The sequence below is a fragment of the Rhodnius prolixus genome, unplaced genomic scaffold, assembly GCF_049639745.1.
Source record: "Rhodnius prolixus isolate KJV_2025 unplaced genomic scaffold, Rpr scaffold_3, whole genome shotgun sequence".
Classification (NCBI taxonomy): Eukaryota; Metazoa; Arthropoda; class Insecta; order Hemiptera; family Reduviidae; genus Rhodnius; species Rhodnius prolixus.
In genome coordinates this window covers 42,784,587-42,804,728 of record NW_027411603.1, presented here as the reverse complement: position 1 = coordinate 42,804,728, position 20,142 = coordinate 42,784,587, and the positions used below count along the sequence as shown (strand labels likewise).

Sequence of the window (20,142 nt, the reverse complement as noted above, 5' to 3'; positions counted from 1 at the left end):
TAATGTTCCTTCAAATTGTTGAAAGTTTTATTGTTTTTGTACAAGTCTCTTCAGAAAAACAGGAATTATTTTTTTGTAAGTAATTTCATTTCCTCTTTGGAATTGATGAGTCATCCGGATATCTAGATAATGGTGTTCCACCCTCATAGAACAGCTGTAAATTTCCCCTCTCTTTTATTAATATTTAATGTAGCTCTAAAACTAAAATTTAGAGAATTGAAAAAGAAATAGATCTTTTTTCGCTTTCTGTTATTTTATGATTTTAGTTTTATTTATAACCACCTAATACACAAGCATACTTTTATCTTTAACCACTTAATATACACCTATAACCACTTATTTCGGTTTCGAGAACTTCAAGACAAGAATCGCTGTTGAAATCTCGTTACTTCACAAGTTTGTTAATTTTTTAAAAATTCGTAAAAACTAAAAAGGTGAGCCGATTTTTCTTTCTAGTGAAAACCTAGTCTTTTTTTTTTCTTTCCTCAAAAACACGCATTTTACCCCTTCTTTTGTACAAAGTTGAAGGAAAATCTATAAGACTATTTTCAAGAAAGAAGAAAACCCAAATTCTAATATTGTTGGGTGACCCGGTAGCTCCTTTCTGTCTGAAATATCATTGGCAATTTTTCATTTATAACTTATGACAGGAAATTGATGAAAATTCCATACACAAGCACATGTACATTAATGTCTGATTTTAGTGTATTCATATGCTAATAGAAGCGTCTCGAAGCATTGTATGGAAATGCCCGTTTGGAAGAGCAAGGTCTCGGCCACCAGTTGGCGCGTCATAATGAAATCTCCACAGTGTGGGGGGCACTTCGCTCCAGTGAACAGTGCCATCGTTTCATTTAGTACTACATTAACAAGTCAGAAAATTAATATTTGTTTAGATTCTTTAATCCAAAAAAAAGTTCCTTACAATAATAACAATTTTTCTTTACGCAATTTTAAGCTTATATTTTGTGGTATGTTTTAATACATTCACTTATGGCATTTTCCCGAATTTTACTATTTATAAGTTTTTTTTTTAATGTCGCATAATTGTTTATTTATTTTTGACCGCTTTCGCCGGACATCCAAAGATATTTACTTGTAAAAAATATTTGTGATTACATTTTGACTTCCAACGTAACAAAAATCTCGTTTGGTTTTTGTTCATTTCCACAGTAATGCATTGGGGAAGAAGTCAGGTTTAAACAATCAAGATAATTGAAATTTATTATTTATAATTTAACCTTAGAATCGATCTTTAAACGCGTGGAATTTCGCCAAGCAGCAATGAGTGATTTTTTCGTTTATTTTCATAGAATAATAAATAAAGATTTAGATCGTTGAAGGTATTATTTAAATGAAAGTGCATTTACTCGCCAAATAGAACCGAATCATGCAACTCAGTAATGATGAGAGGTAAATCTAACAAATAAGATAATCAAATGTACAATCTGGAACGGTGATGCGATTCAACCATATGCAACAAGTGGCTACATGTCTTTATGCGCGTGTAGTCTGGTACATAAACCGAAATTTGGTAGTAAGCTAATTATCATTTTCTTAGGAACAGCGATTATTGAGACTTTCTCAGAAGTACCGATTCTTGAAGAAAAACATCGTGGCGATTCTATGTTTAAGGAAACTTGGTAATAGTGGAAGTGCGTCTTTACTGATTATATTTTTGGAAATTGAAATTTTTCTTCAACTTGTACTTCAACTTCAACTCTTCAAATTGTAATCGTAACTTGTTTGAGTGGTATTGTGATAAAACGTATGTGCGAGCAATTAGGGGAAGCGAATTTAAGACAGAGCGAAGGAGGTCAATGTAACTGATTATGATTATTATTATTAAAACTTTTCTTTTCTTCGTTTGTAAGGATGTCACGAACGGATGGCATGTCTTCTTGAATAACTTAAGAGTTGCGGCAGTGTTCGTCCATAACCAGGATTTATATCTGGCGGTCATGTCATCATTATTAACCCCTCTGTCTCATTCTCCATGCTGTTTAGCTTCTTTTATATTTTATAAAAATATTTATATCTCCATTTCCCATTTCTTTGGGGGTTTTCTTTATTACTACTATTGGTTCGTATTTATTGTAAGTGAAGTAGGATTCCAGGTTAGTTAACTGTCTGTGAGTAAATAAATAAATAAACATTTTTTGGTTCATGCAAATTGTTCATATTTCCTGGCCGGATTCTCTGGATATTATTCATCACTCTGCCTAATGTCCACATGCTATCTACCAAGATCATTCCTTTATTTATTATTTATTATGTTCAGGCTGAGCTTTACACAAGTAGGTAACTCACATTCATCTACATTTAGGTAAAATTTAAATAAATTTGCATTTTTAAATTAGCCAAAATTTTATTGTAGTGTATATTTAACAAAATACACTAATTTTTTGGGTGAAGTAAGGCAGGCACATTCCTCTAGAGTGCCATTTCATATATTGTACGGTTCTAACACCTTTGAATTAATTTCATTATGGAATGTTTAATAAATTCTGAGTGTGAAAGATTTCAATGAACCAAAAGTAAGAAGAACAGAAGGGTTGTTTTTCTGTTTTTATGTTTTCTGTAAGGGATTTATTTTGAACGTGGACCAAACGTTTGTTAAATTAAATTTAATTTTCTCATACAATAAGAGAAAGTTTTGAGCTTTTACATAAGTTTTTTCTCTTTTTCCTTTCATTGAACTTAATAGAATAGAAATCACGCAAATTCTTTGTTTTGGAAGCTAGATAGTTAATACTACTTCAAATTGAATTTTTTTCCTTTCAAAATTTTACGGTTTGGGATTCCCTGTTATGTTTTTCTTTACTTTTAAGATTGTTAACCGTAAAGTTTTTACTGTGGGAAAGTCTAGAATGATTCTAGATTCTTGTAGATGACAGATATAATTTCAAAACGTTTCATAGTCAAAGAAATTTTTTATCCAATTGTCAGCATAAGTTTGGATCTCAGTTGGCTACGACAAACGAGAAAGAATTACTGTCAAGATAACATTAAAGGACTCCAGTTGCAGAGGTAATAAAAGAGATAAAGGCGTGTAGCTCTACTGATAATCGACCATGGATAGGTTACACATGAATAACTTATGAAGAGAGATGCAGCATCTACAGGTAATACTTCCAGACTGTAAAACACATTCTACAAAATGTATGGTGTACAGATGTTGAAAATATATTCAAGAAAGCAAACAGTTATCTGCCAGCTGATAGAATAGTGTATAATCTATATGCGATATTAGTTGATATTATAGTTGTGTACATCTGTCTTCTGAGTTAAACAGTTGAATATGATTGATTTACTCAGATGGGAGAAGGCAACAAGTTGTTTATGTGGACCAGCTTGGATTTTATAAAAGCGTATCACCGCTACATGACCGCCTTTGAGATTCAAGTAACATAATTTACTTCAAAAGAGAAAATGAAAATGTTAATTGAGGTTAACAATTAAGCGTTTATTTATGGACAAAGATGAGCTCTGCTTACAACTGATAACCTATTGTGGTCATGCCTCGCGGTTGGTTAATTTTATATATAAGGAGAAGTATTGTTTTGCAAACTTAATGGTCAGATCACGAACTGTTTGTTAGTTGTACAAGGTGAGAACAAGGCCGGTGATTCGTAAATATGGAATTAAAATTTAATTATTTTCAATGATCTGTACATCCTTCCACCTTGTTTTGTTCCTGTTAAAAGAGGAAAACTATTGCTGATATTAATAGTTCGTAAACGAATAGAAAGGTAATCACTACGATCTAAAATCTAAAACATAGATTTTGACTTCCTTAGTTTGGATTCAGAACTCTCATTCAGCTCACTAAGGTTATATTTAAGGATTTTTTTGACTAGCTTCAGAATAGGCTTTTAGTTCTCTGCGCACTCGAGGGAACAATTCAATCAAGGGTACGTTCGTAGTGTATATTTATTTTGGAGGGTTGATATGTACAGTACGAATGTTTTAATTTTACTCTATTTATACATTTAGACGATTTTCTTAATTTTTCTGCGACCCTCTTTTTATATTTGTGTAAATTATAGAAATATAACGTATTTTTTTGAAGTTTTGTAGTTCCTCATAATTATATATATACAAATACAATTAATGTTTCACTGAATGCAGAAAATCCAAATTGATGGTGCACTTGTACATAGTCAGTGTAAAAGAGTTCTCCACTCACGCTCAAAAAGGTGGGTGTGCATTCTGCGTGTTAAGCGTCGAATTTGGTGGACAAACTTACCTTGATCTGCATTATGAATACTCAGTTTAAAGAATCGAGTTTCTGTTCTTAGATTTGTAGATTAACAATATATAGAAGTTTGTGCGATTGGTAAGGTTGTGTTTGGACTTTAGCAGTTGCGTGTAAACTATCTCTGCGTGCAACAAAGTTTTTTAAAAAAAAACTTATTTGACTCCATTTTCGTGAAAGTCGCCAATTACTGCAGCAAAAGCACACAGAGTTGTCGCATTTCCGGTTCACTGATTCCAGCGGTTAAAACTTTTTAGTAAGCTACTTGAGGCAACTATAACTTGGTTGAGTGCGATTTAGTTTTACTCAGAAATTCCAATTTCACAAAACATTTGACAGGATCTCTTCTATATATTATGGAATTTATGTTTGGGTTGAGGATAAAAAAAAAAAAATAGCTACACCATTTTTTTTTAAATCTGCATAGATGAGTGATGTGTTTGTAGAAGAGTGAAGTACACGCAGGGGTGAAGCGAACGAAGAGGCAGTACGACGACCAAAGTGTTCGCCGAGCACAAGAGCAGGCAGGCGTGCGAGCAACTCATTGGAGCTTGTTGTAATTATGGACCAACCGCTCGCCGATAATAAAGCTGTCCTTGGGCAACCGGCGGCACCAAGACCTGACAAGTTTTTCACCTACTTAACATGCGCGTTCACTTCTAAACCTTTTACAATGTAATGTATTAACACTATTTATTTTCTATTTCTTTATTACTTCATACAGTGTAACATTCTAATGCCACGTGTACGAATTTCACAGCTATCTTTCTCTAATTATGGATAGGAATAGTTTGGGTTAATGATGATTGCATTGTCATAGCCAACGAACTGAATTAGCTATTCATCCCCACTTCTATAACTGTAATTTCAATCATAATTAAGACAAATTATTTTTAGGCAATGGTTTTGAATTCGCTCGAAAGTATCATTTCAGTACACCGTACGATGTTACAAACTGAATAATGTCAACAACGAGGAAATAAGTTTCATTAATTTGAAGTTCTTAAAAATGTATAAATTAGAAGATCTTAAATTTTAATAATAGAAAGCCATGCTTATTCTGGAAGTCAGTTTTCTAGGTCAAACTAAGGAAATTGCCCACACATAACCTCGTGTCTTTCCGGTTTTTTGTTAGGCTTTCATATTTCTATTCCGGCCTCACTCGCATAAAAGTAAAAACCGTTTCTGATGAGTTCAAAGAGACTTTATTAATCATTTTGATGACATTAAAAGTAATTACTGAATTGAGTAATACTAAAAATGATACAATTTTTAATACCTTCCGTTTTAGAAATCAGTCTTCGTATTCTTTATTTTAATTATCTTAATAACCGTTTTTCTTCCCTTTGTGAATACACTGTACCGGAAGCTCTCAACAAAGTGTTATAGAGCGAGTTTCACTAGAGAATATTGATATATATCGGATATTATTTGTTAAGGTGTCAATATTTTCTCACGTCCTCACTAAATTTTACGTCACTTTTAGTTAAGCCTTGATGTAACATCATTAACTAAAAAAAAAATAGATTATTAATTATATTTGCTCCAAAAAATGTATGGAACAGATAAGTTTCAATATTTCCTTGTGGGTGGGTATTGTTACAGCTGTGAAATTCAACCAATATTAGACTGTCCCCAAACATTCTATCTAACTTGGGGGTACTCCGATTGGGAGATAATGCTCCTTTAAAGATCACAAACATCGCTCTCTACGTCCCTTTTGTCCAACAACTTAAGTTTAATAAAAGTCTATCACTCGTCTGTCTTCCCTGACAAACATCATTGCCTAAGTATTCGCCAATTGCCTCGAGTTTCTGTTTGGAAAGAGTGCTCAGAAAAATTAGTTTCGGGGGTGCCATTGAAGAGTAAAATTAAGAGCAAAATGTTTGTTAATTGTTTCTTGGACGAAGCTCCTGCTCATATATTATTCATTGTGATCCAGTTACAAATTTCAAATCCAGTTAATAAAGTTTTTATTTTAAAGTAGGTTCAGATGTGCTTCGTGGGTTATTCACTTTTGCATTATTCTTTTAAAGAATTCACAAACTATTTTTGTACTTAATGGTATACTCGTCAATTAATTATTAAATAGAGTAGTTTGGGTACTCTATTAAATTTGTTGTATTATCACAGTTGTAAATGTCAGGTATTAAATGTCGTTTAGAATTTATTATTCATTTAATTTTTAGTTCAATAAGTAATTCTAAATTGTTCCGCTAGTATCCTTATTGTCGATGCAGTTAAGGAGGAGGGAAGTACGAGGACAATGCAAACAGGAACTGTATACCACTGTTCTCTAGATCACGTGATTAATCCATATTTATTTTATTTATCAGCGTTGTTTGATGAGGAATTGGATTAATATAGATTAATATGGATATAGATTAATATTAATATGGATTCAGACTAAGTAGAAAACAAGGTAGATGTTGGCAATTTACGAGCCGAAATGTTCTTAAAACCCTGCGTGTCAATCATGAAGTTAAAAACCTACCATTTTTTTCCCCTTTAAATTTTATTTAATTTTTAAATTTACGGCCTACAAACAGAGTTCTCTCTTTACTAAGAGACCATCACCGGACAGTGAGCTGTTAGAAGCTCCTATAAAGAGAAAATCTAAGGGCCAGCAGCTGAAATCGAATCCTTGATCTCCGCGAAGGAATTTAGTACGCTAATCACCAAACTTATCGCCTTATTTTTCCCTTAAAATAATAATCGTATTAATAATGGCTTTTAAAGAGATTAACTTGTAATTTCACGAAGCTAATCAGTAAGAATAAAGGAATAATTACTACTGTATTATGGTTAAATCATTTCAATGTTCATAAATCAAGAAATGAAGATTGAAAGGTTGCATAATTCATATTATTAAAAATTTACCAATAATTATTTTTTTATCAAATTAAACCTCTAGTAATTTTGAAAGCCAAAGAGAAATATGAAACCATAAATTCAAAAGAGAGGAAATTCTACCTTATCTGTTAAACCAGTTTATACTTTCTTAACACGAAAGCAGTTCGCATAAATGACTTGAGGGCAAAAAAACAGTACTTAATTATAACTTACTGCAGAAGAAATCCCGACTACAGGCTAAATTTCTGTAAACAGTATTACTTTTAAGAGTTTTGAAGTTACTTGGTTGAGCGTCATAAATTTGTGATATGTACAAATTTAAAATTTGGTGGAAGAGGAGTGGTATTCAACATCATTTTTTTAACCCGTCATGATGTGTATTACACATGAATATCGGTAGTCTTTATCTCTGTAATTGCAATCTGAAATCGAACTCCTCATCTATTCCGTCAGAATTTACGTTTGGATAAATTCCAGAATCTTGCGGTGTTAATGTTTTGTTTCCGCTTTTTCCCAATTTTGTTTTTATCAACCAGTTAAACAGATTCGTCTGGTTAAACGTAAGAAATGGAAAAGGTTAATTTATTGATTAAATCAGCCAGTTAACGAATGAAAGATCATTATTTTTCTCGCGTGATTAACTTTTCTTATTTCTTTTTCCAACATTATAATAGTTAGTTTAAAGAGGAGGGTGAAAGAGGAGGAGGAGGTTTGCTTGTCCACGACTTTTGGCATTGCGTGTAACTGTCAGTAATGCAATAGGTAATTATTGTACACAGAAAATAAAGTAAAATAAAAATATCGCTTTTATTTTTTATGAAGTCCCTAATAAATAGCTTCCATCGTTAATTTAACATTAAGTAGTACAATTTCTGAGGCTTAAACCTTCTCCTCCTCACCAATTCCCTCCTGTTTCATCGAGGTCCTGTCATTATTAGGCGTCATGGAGCCTAATAAATCCTAGTTTAGAGAGCTGCCATTAGTAGAAACGTTTTTAACAGGCTAGTGTTTCGCACGCAAAAAGGATTATCCCTAGCTTCATGTTGGACACATCCCGGACTATCGACCTCCAATTCTTTGTAGATACTTTCCTGCTAGATGATTAATAGGAAGTAGGTGACTATTTCACTCTGAGACAGATTAAATGGTAACACGCTACCACCTTTGGGGAACACAGACTCATCAAGTAATTCTTTTTTTTTGGCTATTTTTGTTGTTTGATGGTGCTCGGATTAGATTCTTAACCGTTTCAAATGAAATAGATTTCTCTGGCTAATTTAAGACTGGCTAGGATAAATGTCTTCTTCCTTCTCTTCCTCAGTTCTTGAACAATTCTAAGGCAATTAACAAGATATTCTTTAGAATCAGACCAAATATTTGAGTTGTTTTAATGATGTTGCTGAAGACCATCATCTTTTTTTAAAGATTCAAAATGAATTGCAGTTGTACAGAAATTAGGTTTTAAGCAATTTTCATTGTTTTTGTTGTGTAATTATAAACAATCACTTTCCAGTTACTAAATACAAGAATGTGTAATTAATTCTTGTTCTTACCTAATGTAAGGAGTAAAGCAAATTTAGATTTAATTGAATTACTTTTATACTTATGTTTATTATTATCAATTTTGTGCTAATTCAAGGTTGGAATCGATTTCTTTCTGGCAATGTGTTGCCTCACTTGCAAGGCTTTCTCTCGATATTTATTAGAAATATCTAAAGGAATATGGAGTGGATTTGGAATTAATATTCAAAAACTAGGTGAATAAAGTTGATGAATAACAGCCAAACGGAATAAAGATGATTACTAACTCATTCTCTATTAGATTTATTATTAATTCAAGATTATTTTCAGTTATAATGTTTTATTTATTCACTGTTCAGTACTTAAACAGTCAGAACAGAAGACAAACCAACCTTAGATGTTAACAATGTAAAAAATATTATAATTGTTAATAATTGTGAACCCCCAGAGATGACCTAGTTCCTAGGTCGAAAACTTGACTGAAAATAGGTATAAAATTGGCAATAACCGTTCTTATTTTTCGGACTAATGACTCATGTCACCAAAACCGACGAACAATACTCTGAATGAATAACATTCTGCATAAAACAATGATAGCAATACTCTCCTTCAAAAAGTTTTAGAAGCTCTTTAAAGCGCGTGACTATGAGAAGAGCAGGATCTCTTTAAAAGGCAGTGGTACCTTCTGAATACAGCCTTCTGAAGGAGTTCACCAACTACAGAGGGAATTACTTAGATCATAGATCCCTTGTAGAAGTTCTCAAAGCCGTAAAATGTCTGGAAATTCCCTAATTTTAATGATTAAAAACAAATTTCATTGATATATTTAATTATTAGAATAAAATATTTTATTTAAAACTGATATTAGATGTGAAATCAATTAATTCAAAGAGAACAAAGTATAAATTGTATTTTTATATCTGAAAACTATTTGTGTAACCACATAATTCCAGCAAAAGAAAACATTCTATGATAACAAATTTTACTGTACTTTTTACGTCAATACAAAAAGAAAATGTGGAAGAAAGGAAAGTGAAAATTAGGCCATTTCCTTTCCTCAAGTGTGCACTATAATTAGCCTAATGTGGGCTGTTGTGTTGCAAGAATGCACCACAAACCTGAACTTCACTTACCATCAAACTACTTCTAATAATAGTTCATTAAGATTTTTATAGTGAAAAAATAAACAAACAAAAGTGTTTCCACTTTAATAAATAATTCGCTTCTGGTGTAATCAATGTCAGATAGTTATTATTATGATTATAATAATGGTAAGATTTATGATGGCCATTTGGTAGTGTGATAGTTTTATGTGCTGTATTATATCTGCCGCTCTCCGAGTTTTTCTTTAAAGTATTTGAAGATTATCTATTGTGCTCCAACGATATCTTGCAGATTCTGGAAGACTAATCTATGTATTTTAGTGAATTCACTGTTTCTTAGGAATGCAATAAATAACTAAAAATACTTTTTATTTATTTATTTTTACTTAATGAACAATTCACTCTTATTAAATTGATTACGTACACTTCTTCTGTGGATCTATTACTTTACATTCTGTTCCTTTTGATTAGTTGTGACCACAGAATCTGTGAACGTCTGGCAGTTCCTTGATTATGTTCTGTGGTTGCACACTTCATTATCTGGAAGGTGTTCCCATATACATTGATGCATTAATTAAAATAATCCTTGTAAGGTAGTAATATCTAAATAAGATGAAATGTAATTTGCATTTATACTTCTTAATAATGATTAAAAGGTTTTTTTTTTTAATGACTTTCTCTCATCTTAAAAAGTAGTTTTTATTCCTGGCTTGTCTGAGCAAATTAATCATTCGAAGATTAAAAATGCAGAAAGGAATTAATTGTTATGAGTTAATGTTATTCTGTCTGGTATTATATGTAATGTATCTTGGTTGAGGAAAGTGCTTAGCGCTTTGGAGAATGAAGTGGCCCTGTCAGTGGAAGACAGGTCCCAGGAAAGGTTGCCTCCATCTTTTGCATTTTAAGGATGTGATATTGTTGCTGTCAATCATAGATTTACCATTCCTCAGGAGCATGTCGGTTCTGTGTGTAGTCTGATTTTTTTTTTTTAAAATAGTGGGGAGAAATTTTGTGGTTAAATCGGAGCCAAAAAAGAAAAGGGAATAGTCTCGGGAATAGGGAATTGTACCGGTTATACTACGGTTCCTTGAGGATAACTAGTTTTCCCTTGAATCGATGGCACTTTTTATATTCCATTGCATCTAACCAGGGAACTGCACCTTCTTACTACCCCTTCTAATCAGACATAATTGGAGGAGGTGCTCTTACTAGTGAATGCCATGATAGACCCTCTAGGTCATGGTGTTGTAGGCTATCTACCTATTAGAATATAATCTAAAGAATTTTTCTAATCATTGGAAGTATTTAGTATCTTGAAGGTTCACCCAAATTAGGCTATTTTTAGAAGTAGGCGCTTCATTTAGATCTCTTACTTTTAAGCTGAAATTCTATGCATTAAAACTAGGATGTAATAACTAACATTCTCATATCACTTTTATAATCTTATTTTACAATGATTGTGGAAGCGAATACAAGAAATTTATAAATCAGAGTTTGTGTTTTGTTTTTCTCGATATTTAGAGCATGTTCTACCTATCGGGTTTTTTCCTTTAATCGATTTGGTTATATATGAGAAACACTTAAGGAAATCTGGGTCAACTTTTGTAATACATTAAATACTAATTTTACGATTGAGTAGCGAGTTGCACCACAGGTTACACCTAATGAAATTTCAGAAAAAATTCTAATAATTCCCTTGCATCTAAACTGAAGCTCGTTATCAGAGTGTACATACAAACATATCTACTTAAAAATACACGTATAAATATTGAATGATTGAATCGATGTTCTAATTGGTTCAAGTTTGTCGCATGATGACCTCTGGTATTTAAATTTCGATCGTTTTTATTCTGTTTTTCAAATTAAAATGTAACCCATTTATTTTTGGTTAATTTTAGTAATATATATTACATCCAATTTTTGCTCATTTTTGCAGCAAAAATAAAAAAAATAAATATCTGGAGATTGTAAGAGGGTGGAAAATTTCTTAAAACATGGTCTCCTGAGACTGCCAATAACATGCATATACGGTGATAACTGGATGTGACAAGAAGTGGAGGAGGCCATCATTTGTTTGGCATTGGCGGCAGCAATGTTTCATTTGTTTGTAAGAGAACTGAAAGTTGAAAGTGAAACGACCAAATCAGAATGTGTAATCGTGATAAATGAAGTTCGAGGCCTCCTGTCACAGTTCAGAGGGGAAGTCAAGTGTTCTCCTCATCAGTCGCCCATAATGTTCACCTTTTTTACGTACCGTTTCTTGAATAAGCTTCTTCTTTTTTTGTTTTCTCTTGTTCCTAGTGGTATAGTTCATGAAAAAACATGCAAAATTATGTTTCTAGGTAATGTGTCAATCTAAAGTAAAAAAAACTGATGTCATTTTTGGACATTGTATTACACGCAGCGTGTATTATTTATTGATTGGACTTTAAAGAAGGATGCACTTCTGAACGGAGAGAAATTGTGAAATTATGTAAATTCTAGAAGGCCATTGTGAGAAAAAAAAACAGTGAATTTGCCACAATTATCTATCATACTAGTTGTAATAAAAATTTTAAGAAAAAAGACAAAATGTTGAGAGAGGTTAAAATCAATATTTTCTTTCAAAGTTACAGAAGAACTACTTGCGCCATTTTTTAAAATTCGTATTCAATTTAAATTCTGTGCAAGTTGTCAAAGAAATTTATATCTATTTATTACCCAACCCCTATAATGCTATCAGTCTCATAAATTTCTTTTTATTTAATTACTTTCCTTAGGTAATATTGATCAATTTTTTGTTGTCCTTCATCAACTATTACTACAACATTGCTAGTATCAAATAAAAAGTTATTTATCTATACATAGTATGCATAAATATTTAATGTCCTTGCTATAATTTCTAATTAAATTATTCGGTTAAAACTCTTGCACAATCTGTTTATAATTAACAGATTTTTTAAAAAATATACATAATTAAAATGAGCTGTGAAATTCTAGAACTTTTACTTAATTATAGTTTTCAAAATTATAAAATTTTCTGTTGATTTAGTTAACTGCATTTTTTTCGGTGAACTTAGGCTGGAATTCCGACTTTTTCCACTGTTTATGGAACTTATGTTAAGAAATAAGGCCGACCCAGTCTGTAATATCCAGCCCTGCTCTTGTAAATGGTTACGTGTGATTAAAAATCACATATTTCGGTGAACTTAGGTTGGAATTCCGACTTTTTCCGCTATTTATTGAACTTATATTAAGAAATAAGGACGACCCAGTCTGTAACATCCAGCCCTGCTCTTGTAAATGGTTATTTAAGATTAAAAATCACATATTTCGGTGAACTTAGGCTGGAATTCCGACTTTTTCCACTGTTTATTGTACTTATATTAAGAAATAAGGACGACCCAGTCTGTAACATCCAGACCTGCTCTTGTAAATGGTTATTTAAGATTAAAAATCACATATTTCGGTGAACTTAGGCTGGAATTCCGACTTTTTCCACTGTTTATTGAACTTATTTTAAGAAATGAGGACGACCCAGTCTGTAACATCCAGCCCTGCTCTTGTAAATGGTTATTTGAGATTAAAAATCACATATTTCGGTGAACTTAGGCTGGAATTCCGACTTTTTCCACTGTTTATTGAACTTATATTAAGAAATAAGGACGACCCAGTCTGTAACATCCAGCCCTGCTCTTGTAAATTGTTACGTGTGATTAAAAATCACATATTTCGGTGAACTTAGGCTGGAATTCCGACTTTTTCGCTGTTTATTGAACTTATATTAAGAAATAAGGACGACCCAGTCTGTAACATCCTGCCCTGCTCGGGTAAATTGTTATTTGAGATTTTAAGAATAACTATTTACATGTGATGGAATTCAGAATTTTTTTTTGCGAGTGAATTAGTTTGTAAAAATTGTTTAAATCATTGTAGAATCCTAACGAGTTGTTACTTGATTGTACTACTTACGTGATTTACAACTTCATAAACGCTGTTTGTTCTGAGGTGATTTCCAATACTCTTCTTCATCTTTAAAAAATATATTTTAATATAGTCATAGTTTCTCAGTTAAATGAATTATTTGGGAAATAAAATAAAAAATAAATTAATAACCTTGTTAGTCATAGTTCTGGTTCGCACTTTCTATCCGTGGTGCAGTTCTGTTGCTAATCTCAGCATAAAAATATAATAATACCCACTAGAGAAATGGAGACGAAGGTAACCGTCTCTTTTTAAATTTGCCGCTCTGTGAAGCATGAAATATACCACAATCGGTCGTACAACTGAACAAATTAGATTATTTAGCCGACATTTTTGCACTTCTTTGCTTTGTGACGTGTAAATTAAGAAAAATAAGATAAAAGTTGATGTCTTTTTCTGAATTGGTTAGGTTGATTGATGATATTTTGTCTATTAAATCCGTCATGGCTCGATTGAGATTGGTGACTTGAAGAGCATGCAATCAAAATGTGGGAAATGTCAGAAATTGTTTTTTTTTTATTATTATTAGAAAAGTGGGTAGTGATTTGAAAAGCGCTTTTCCTCATATATGTGAGTTCTTCACAGAGTTCCTCATTTAACCTACAAACATCCATCTTGTCCCCTTAATCTTTGGTAATAATTAAGTGTAAACACATATTATGCCGGCAATAGTGTGCTGTTCACAGCATCTTTCTCACAGGATTGTTAATTCTGAGTTGATCTCTTTTCGTCGGTCTGGATTACTTGCAATGGAGGAACTCTCTCGGGATATTCCTTCAATCGGCCAAACGCTGCAATTTTTTCAACACCATCTCTTCTACGTCACCTGTTGTCTGTGACTGTCATCTTTCTTTTTTTATCCTTTAAAATGAGAACATTTAGCCAAAATCTCTATAAAATACATTTTACTGCAGCTATGTTTTTCTTCATCAATTCCTAAATTGTTTGCAACCAAAATTTGCACAGTTTTACCATGAAATTTATCTAAATGCTACTACTACAATAATGCTTGACGTATTAATTTTTTTGTACGCACTGGTCACCTGTTTTTTCCTGTAACCAGTTCCAGCCAGTCGAGTTGAAGATAAGAATCCAAGGTAACTAATTGAAAATTCTGTGCCTTTTACGAACAGTAGTCACCGATTACATAGTCAGTATATCAAGAGTTGCCATCAAAATATATTCTGAATTATTAGAAGTTTGTATATCTTCCATGAACTTAGATTAACCTCATAGATCTCGTAATTGATATTAACTTAATCTACAGTCTGAAATTATTGTAGTTTAGACGATTATATCTATATCCTCGAAGTAGAATTCACGATTTAATTCTTCTAGGGATTGCTGCAAACGAATAATTTATTCCTTTATGTTTTCAATTAATAATTTATTTATGTTACCCTGCAGAAGTTAGACCTGTCATTTTTAGTATTACCAGATTTAGAAGTTATTTAATAAAAAATTATTAGTAAAATTTTCTTTTTTTTAACCAAGTTTACCAGTCTGTTCTGAATGTTTATATCGATGAAGAGGATTGTAATTGGGAGAAAGGTACGATTTTATTTTATTCGTATTTTATGTAAACTACTACTGAGTTCGCAATATAAAGCAACCAGGACTTTCTTATCACTTAAATGGAAATTACTAATACTAAGTTTTAATTGTTAATGTACTAACTGCTTACTTAATTCTAATTTGAAGTATGTATGTATGTCAGAAGTAGTGAAGTTATAAATAGACATACTTGAGCAATGGACACTTGGACATGTTGAGGTGACAATGAGAGATAACGATGTTACTTGAATACAAATTAACTTGAATATTGAGGCAATTTAAAGTTAGTACTTACTCTCAGTGTGAGGAAGTATTGCTATAGTTTTAAATTTTCGAAGAGTTTTGAGTTTTCAAAGAAAATTATACGCTTTGAATCCTGAAGACTGGAAAAATAGCTTTTAGAAATTGGTAAGTGCATAAAATTTGTAGGAAATTAACATTGTTTTATGTGCATAATCCCATGTATTTACTAACCATAGGTGTATTGAATGACAATGGGGTTCTCTTCTGTCTTTATACAGCTATAAGCCCAAGAAGATGGAGATTATAGATTATTATTATTGCTGATAGCAATTTCTGTCACCAAATTTGGTCTGTATCTTTATTAGGAAATTACAATTTAAGATATGACTAAATTAAAAGAAGCTGTTTATTTGGTTTAACTGCAATTCTCACATCTTTCAGTGCTTTATGTTTAGATAGAAAACTTGTCTTCTCTTTTCCAGATGTCTAAAACAAATTATAACAGAAATATATTGTTATTGGGTTGGAGAACTAGAGAGGGATCTGTGCCCTTTTTTTGGATCTTATCCTCCCATCATACGAAAGTAAAACCTAAGACCACCAGCAGTATCTTTGATAACGCTGAGTTACACATCGCCCAAGCCCTTTGAAGGTATAGCCCACTTAATTGAACTAATCCTAAGAAGGCGAAGCAGGCACACTGACTCAGATAGATACAACGTTTCCAAAATTCTGTCATTATTAGCGGTCCTTTGTTTTTTGTATGAATGACGCCATCAAACCAAGCGCAGTCACCACACTTACCAATTCTCTTATTTGTTCCTTCTGAGAAAGAGAAAAATGTTATTTCCTGGCGTGAACAGTACTCATTAGGAATTACAGACTCGCTAAATGGAGCAGTAATATTGTTTATTGTTTCCACTGTAAGAAAAACATTTACAGCCTTAAGAAAGCAGGAAGTGTCAAAATAGAGAAGAATCAAATAAACCTCGCCTCTGCCAGGAAATATCTAAAACGCTAAACAATCTGGACAACAAATTCAAACATAACTTATTTCCAGCTAAGACTCCGCAATTGATGATGCATTTACGTTCATGATTCATTTTTATTTTGGTTAAGCTTAAGCTTAATCATTAAATTTCTTATTAGAATGAAGTTCTAAAGCCTATTAATCACACAGTTTTAACATCATCACGACTAATGATATAACTCAACTTCATCGCAATGGATATACTTAAAGATTTCTACTTTCACATATACTTAGTCTATCCAGTTCATCATGATGTATCCTTCACTGATCATTTTACTTCCTTATAACTTCCTCAGAAGAACATTCTCTCCAAAGTTAAGTTGGTTTTTTCGTAAAGTGTCTTTGATTAAGTACCAGACTATGGCTTATAATCAGGACAAGCGTATTAATATGTTACTTTACTTACACAAAATGCATTTAGATGTTCTAAATAAATTTCTGCATTTTAATTAAGTGCAAGAGTTATTTAGAAAGATTATGTCAAAAAAGCTGTAAAATGTACTTTTGCTCTAAAACAAGAACTGAAATTATTTTCTGAAAATAAGTGTTACCCTACGCTAATATCAAGCAGAGAACTAAGAATTTCAGTTTAGTTTAGTATAGCAAAGCAGGAGCCAATGAAAATATGATAATTTTACAATGATAGCCGAAGGTTAACATGTGAACGGGGTCCATTGTTAGTTATTTTTCTACTAAGAAACAAACTTGGTGGAGAACTGGCTATATAATACAGCCAAAGTACATTGCCAACTGTATTATACATGCTGAAGACGTAAGTTGAATTCACTTTGAATGAAATGCATGCATGTAGTGATGAATTAAGTTTATTTCTATTGTACAAAAAGAATAACTAATTGTAATCTTATGGAAATTTGGATCATTTAACAATAACATCTGAGACGGCTAGCTCTCAAATAATTCAAATAATTCTATTGAACTGTTTAGAATTTTAAATTTAGATTTATCTCTTCTGATATCTGTGAATTAAAAGAATGAAAATTGTGGTGTTGAACACAAATTTCTAATGTCTATTTCTCAGTTTTTGAACGGACCAATTTGGTTTTAAACAGAATTTTTGTTGAGGTTAAGTTGGCTTCGATACAAGTTCATTCCCAAACAGACGACGATTCAGAGGTAAATATGAAATCTTAATTATCCCTCTTACACGTTGCTGAATCAAATTCACTGAGGAAACATTTTTAAAGTGCCAGGTCTAGTCTAAACTTTATTGGTTTAAAGCATGAAAAGAGTGCAGTTTCTCTGCCTCAGCAAACTGCGCTTATAGCGGCAGTTAGATGAGAGTCTAGTAGGGGAAGCCTTTTCTAGGTCCAGGATCTTTTCCACTAGACTTTTTCTCTTCTGCTCTCAATGTGTCCAACTTCTCGAATCACAACTTTGCAATAGAACCGCAACGTTCTTCATATCAATGGCCTCTGCTTCTTTCTCTTTTCACAGTCTGCACAATGGCTCTTGATGTTATTTAAATCTACCCTGTGGAGGTGCTTCCTAAACCTATCGTGCAATGTAAGCAGGGCAAACACCACACTGATTGGTTTTTCTATCTAGAAACTCGGTGCAATATGATTTGGCCATTCTTTTCATTAGAACCAAAAACTTCAATTTCTTCCTAATTTATTAACCTACCCAAAGAATTCCTGGATTGAAGGAATTTGTGTTTCGTTACATAAACATTGACCTTGTACGAAGTTCTTGGTCGATTTATTTTCTGCTTTTCTTTGTTAATGGTTTACTTGCATAATTTTATTATTTGCATAATTGCAGTAATGTTTTTAATTAAATAAATCACGGCCTCCGATTTGTTTAATTGAAATTTTTATTATTTTAATTGTTGATCCATCACTTGCATAACATTAACAATTCAGATTGTAAAAAAACTTTCAAAATTGCTACATTTTTCGGCTGAAAACAATAGGCTGGCTAATCGGATCCTGCCCGTGATTTCAAGTCTAAGCCGATGGTAGTAGTTAGGGAAGTATTTTTGTGACGATAGTAATACAGTTTATGAAGTTCAAGTAGCGATGGAGAATCATAGAAGGCTAATTTCTCATCGGAAGTTTTATTTAAAGAATTGGATAGGGAGTTCGAAGAAGGATCTTCTTTTCTCTGAGTAAAAAAGTTATGGAGAATTTCGATTAGCAATAGGAGGGAGATATGATTGGGCACTCCTGATTGGCCAGTCATTTACCCGTTGAAGGAAGGATAGTCACTTCTAAGTTTTACTAAAAAAAAGGTGTCAACAACCCGATGACTAGTTTTGTTGTTACTAGATATTTATAGTTTTGCGGAGCCATATTATCAGGATAATGCTTGAAGAAGTTGGAAATACCTTAGGATATTGATGGCAAAGATCCTTAGGTAACTATGATCTAAGAATCTTAAGAGAGATTTTAATTCTCTCATCTAAATTAGGTTAAAACAATCTTATTGATTTGGAACCTTTTTTGATGACAAATTAACTTTTAATTAATAATAATGAATAACTATTTAGATTAGAATGTTTGCAATATATGGTAGAACTCAGATAATTTCATGGATACAAATTTAATATTACTGATAAAGGTTTGATTGAAGTTTTTATTAACTAATTTTATTTATGTTTGTCTTTGTTACAGGTAAGCCTGACGTTGAGTGACCACTTAAAATTAGTAAGTACAAGTAAATCCGTTTTTAAAAAAACTTTATGAGTTTTAATTCTTTTTTGCGGATACCATACGCAAAAATTCTTCATTTCAAATCTGTTTTTAATAAAAACTTCAACAATTGCTGTATAATAAAGTCAAAACGGATTTTTTTTGTTGTTCTTTGTGAATACAACCTACAAATAATGTTATATGTATGTATATTAAGATAGCTACCGTTAAAATCAATAATGCATAAGTTATTGATAAAACATAACCACCTGATCAGGGGAATAATTCTTGAAGTATACGAGGGAGACATCAATAGTAATGTTCGATCACATTTTTGTCTCCTTATTTCTAGAATGCACGAGATGGAAAATAGAAGGGAGAAAAACTGCAAGCAAGCTTGAATGAATGCAAGATGGAATCATAAGAATTATTTGAGAAAATTAATGTTCTACCTTCCTTTTTATAATAGTTAACCATTTACATAGTCTCTTTGGAATCGTATAGTGCTAGGTTTAATTCAGAAAAGGGCAGATCTCATATTATCGAGTTCTGACCGCGTGGTCCTACATTTGATTACTCTTTCTAGGAGGCTATTCCTATTGGGCACAATGCTGGAAGCCGGGAAAGCCTTTTCAAGCTAATGACCTCAAATGATGTCCCTTAATTAAAAAGTGGAAAAAACAAATATTTCCCACAGCAAACCTAATTAATTACTATCCAGTTAATTAGAATAAATTAAATTTAATCTGATTAAATAAAGGAAAATCTGATGTGAAAAGAAGTCCTCGACTTTTTTTCCTTCTGCAAATTGCAGTATATTTGTAAAGTTCAGTTTAAATAAAAATATTTAAACCTCTAATTTTTTAGAGGCAAACCTTTTACAACTCCCAGCTGCATTATAATAGCAGTTAAACCAAAATCTTAGATGAGATCCTTTCTTAAAATTAACTTTACCGGAAAAATATT

At 32.1% G+C, this 20,142-nt stretch overlaps 1 protein-coding gene across 1 annotated transcript in view; it reads left to right on the top strand.

Annotated features, from left to right (window-relative positions):
- Window positions 1-20,142, top strand: part of LOC141452889 (beta-1,4-glucuronyltransferase 1) — a 159,929-nt gene that overhangs the window by 72,571 nt on the left and 67,216 nt on the right. The gene's annotated exons all lie outside the window — the stretch shown is intronic.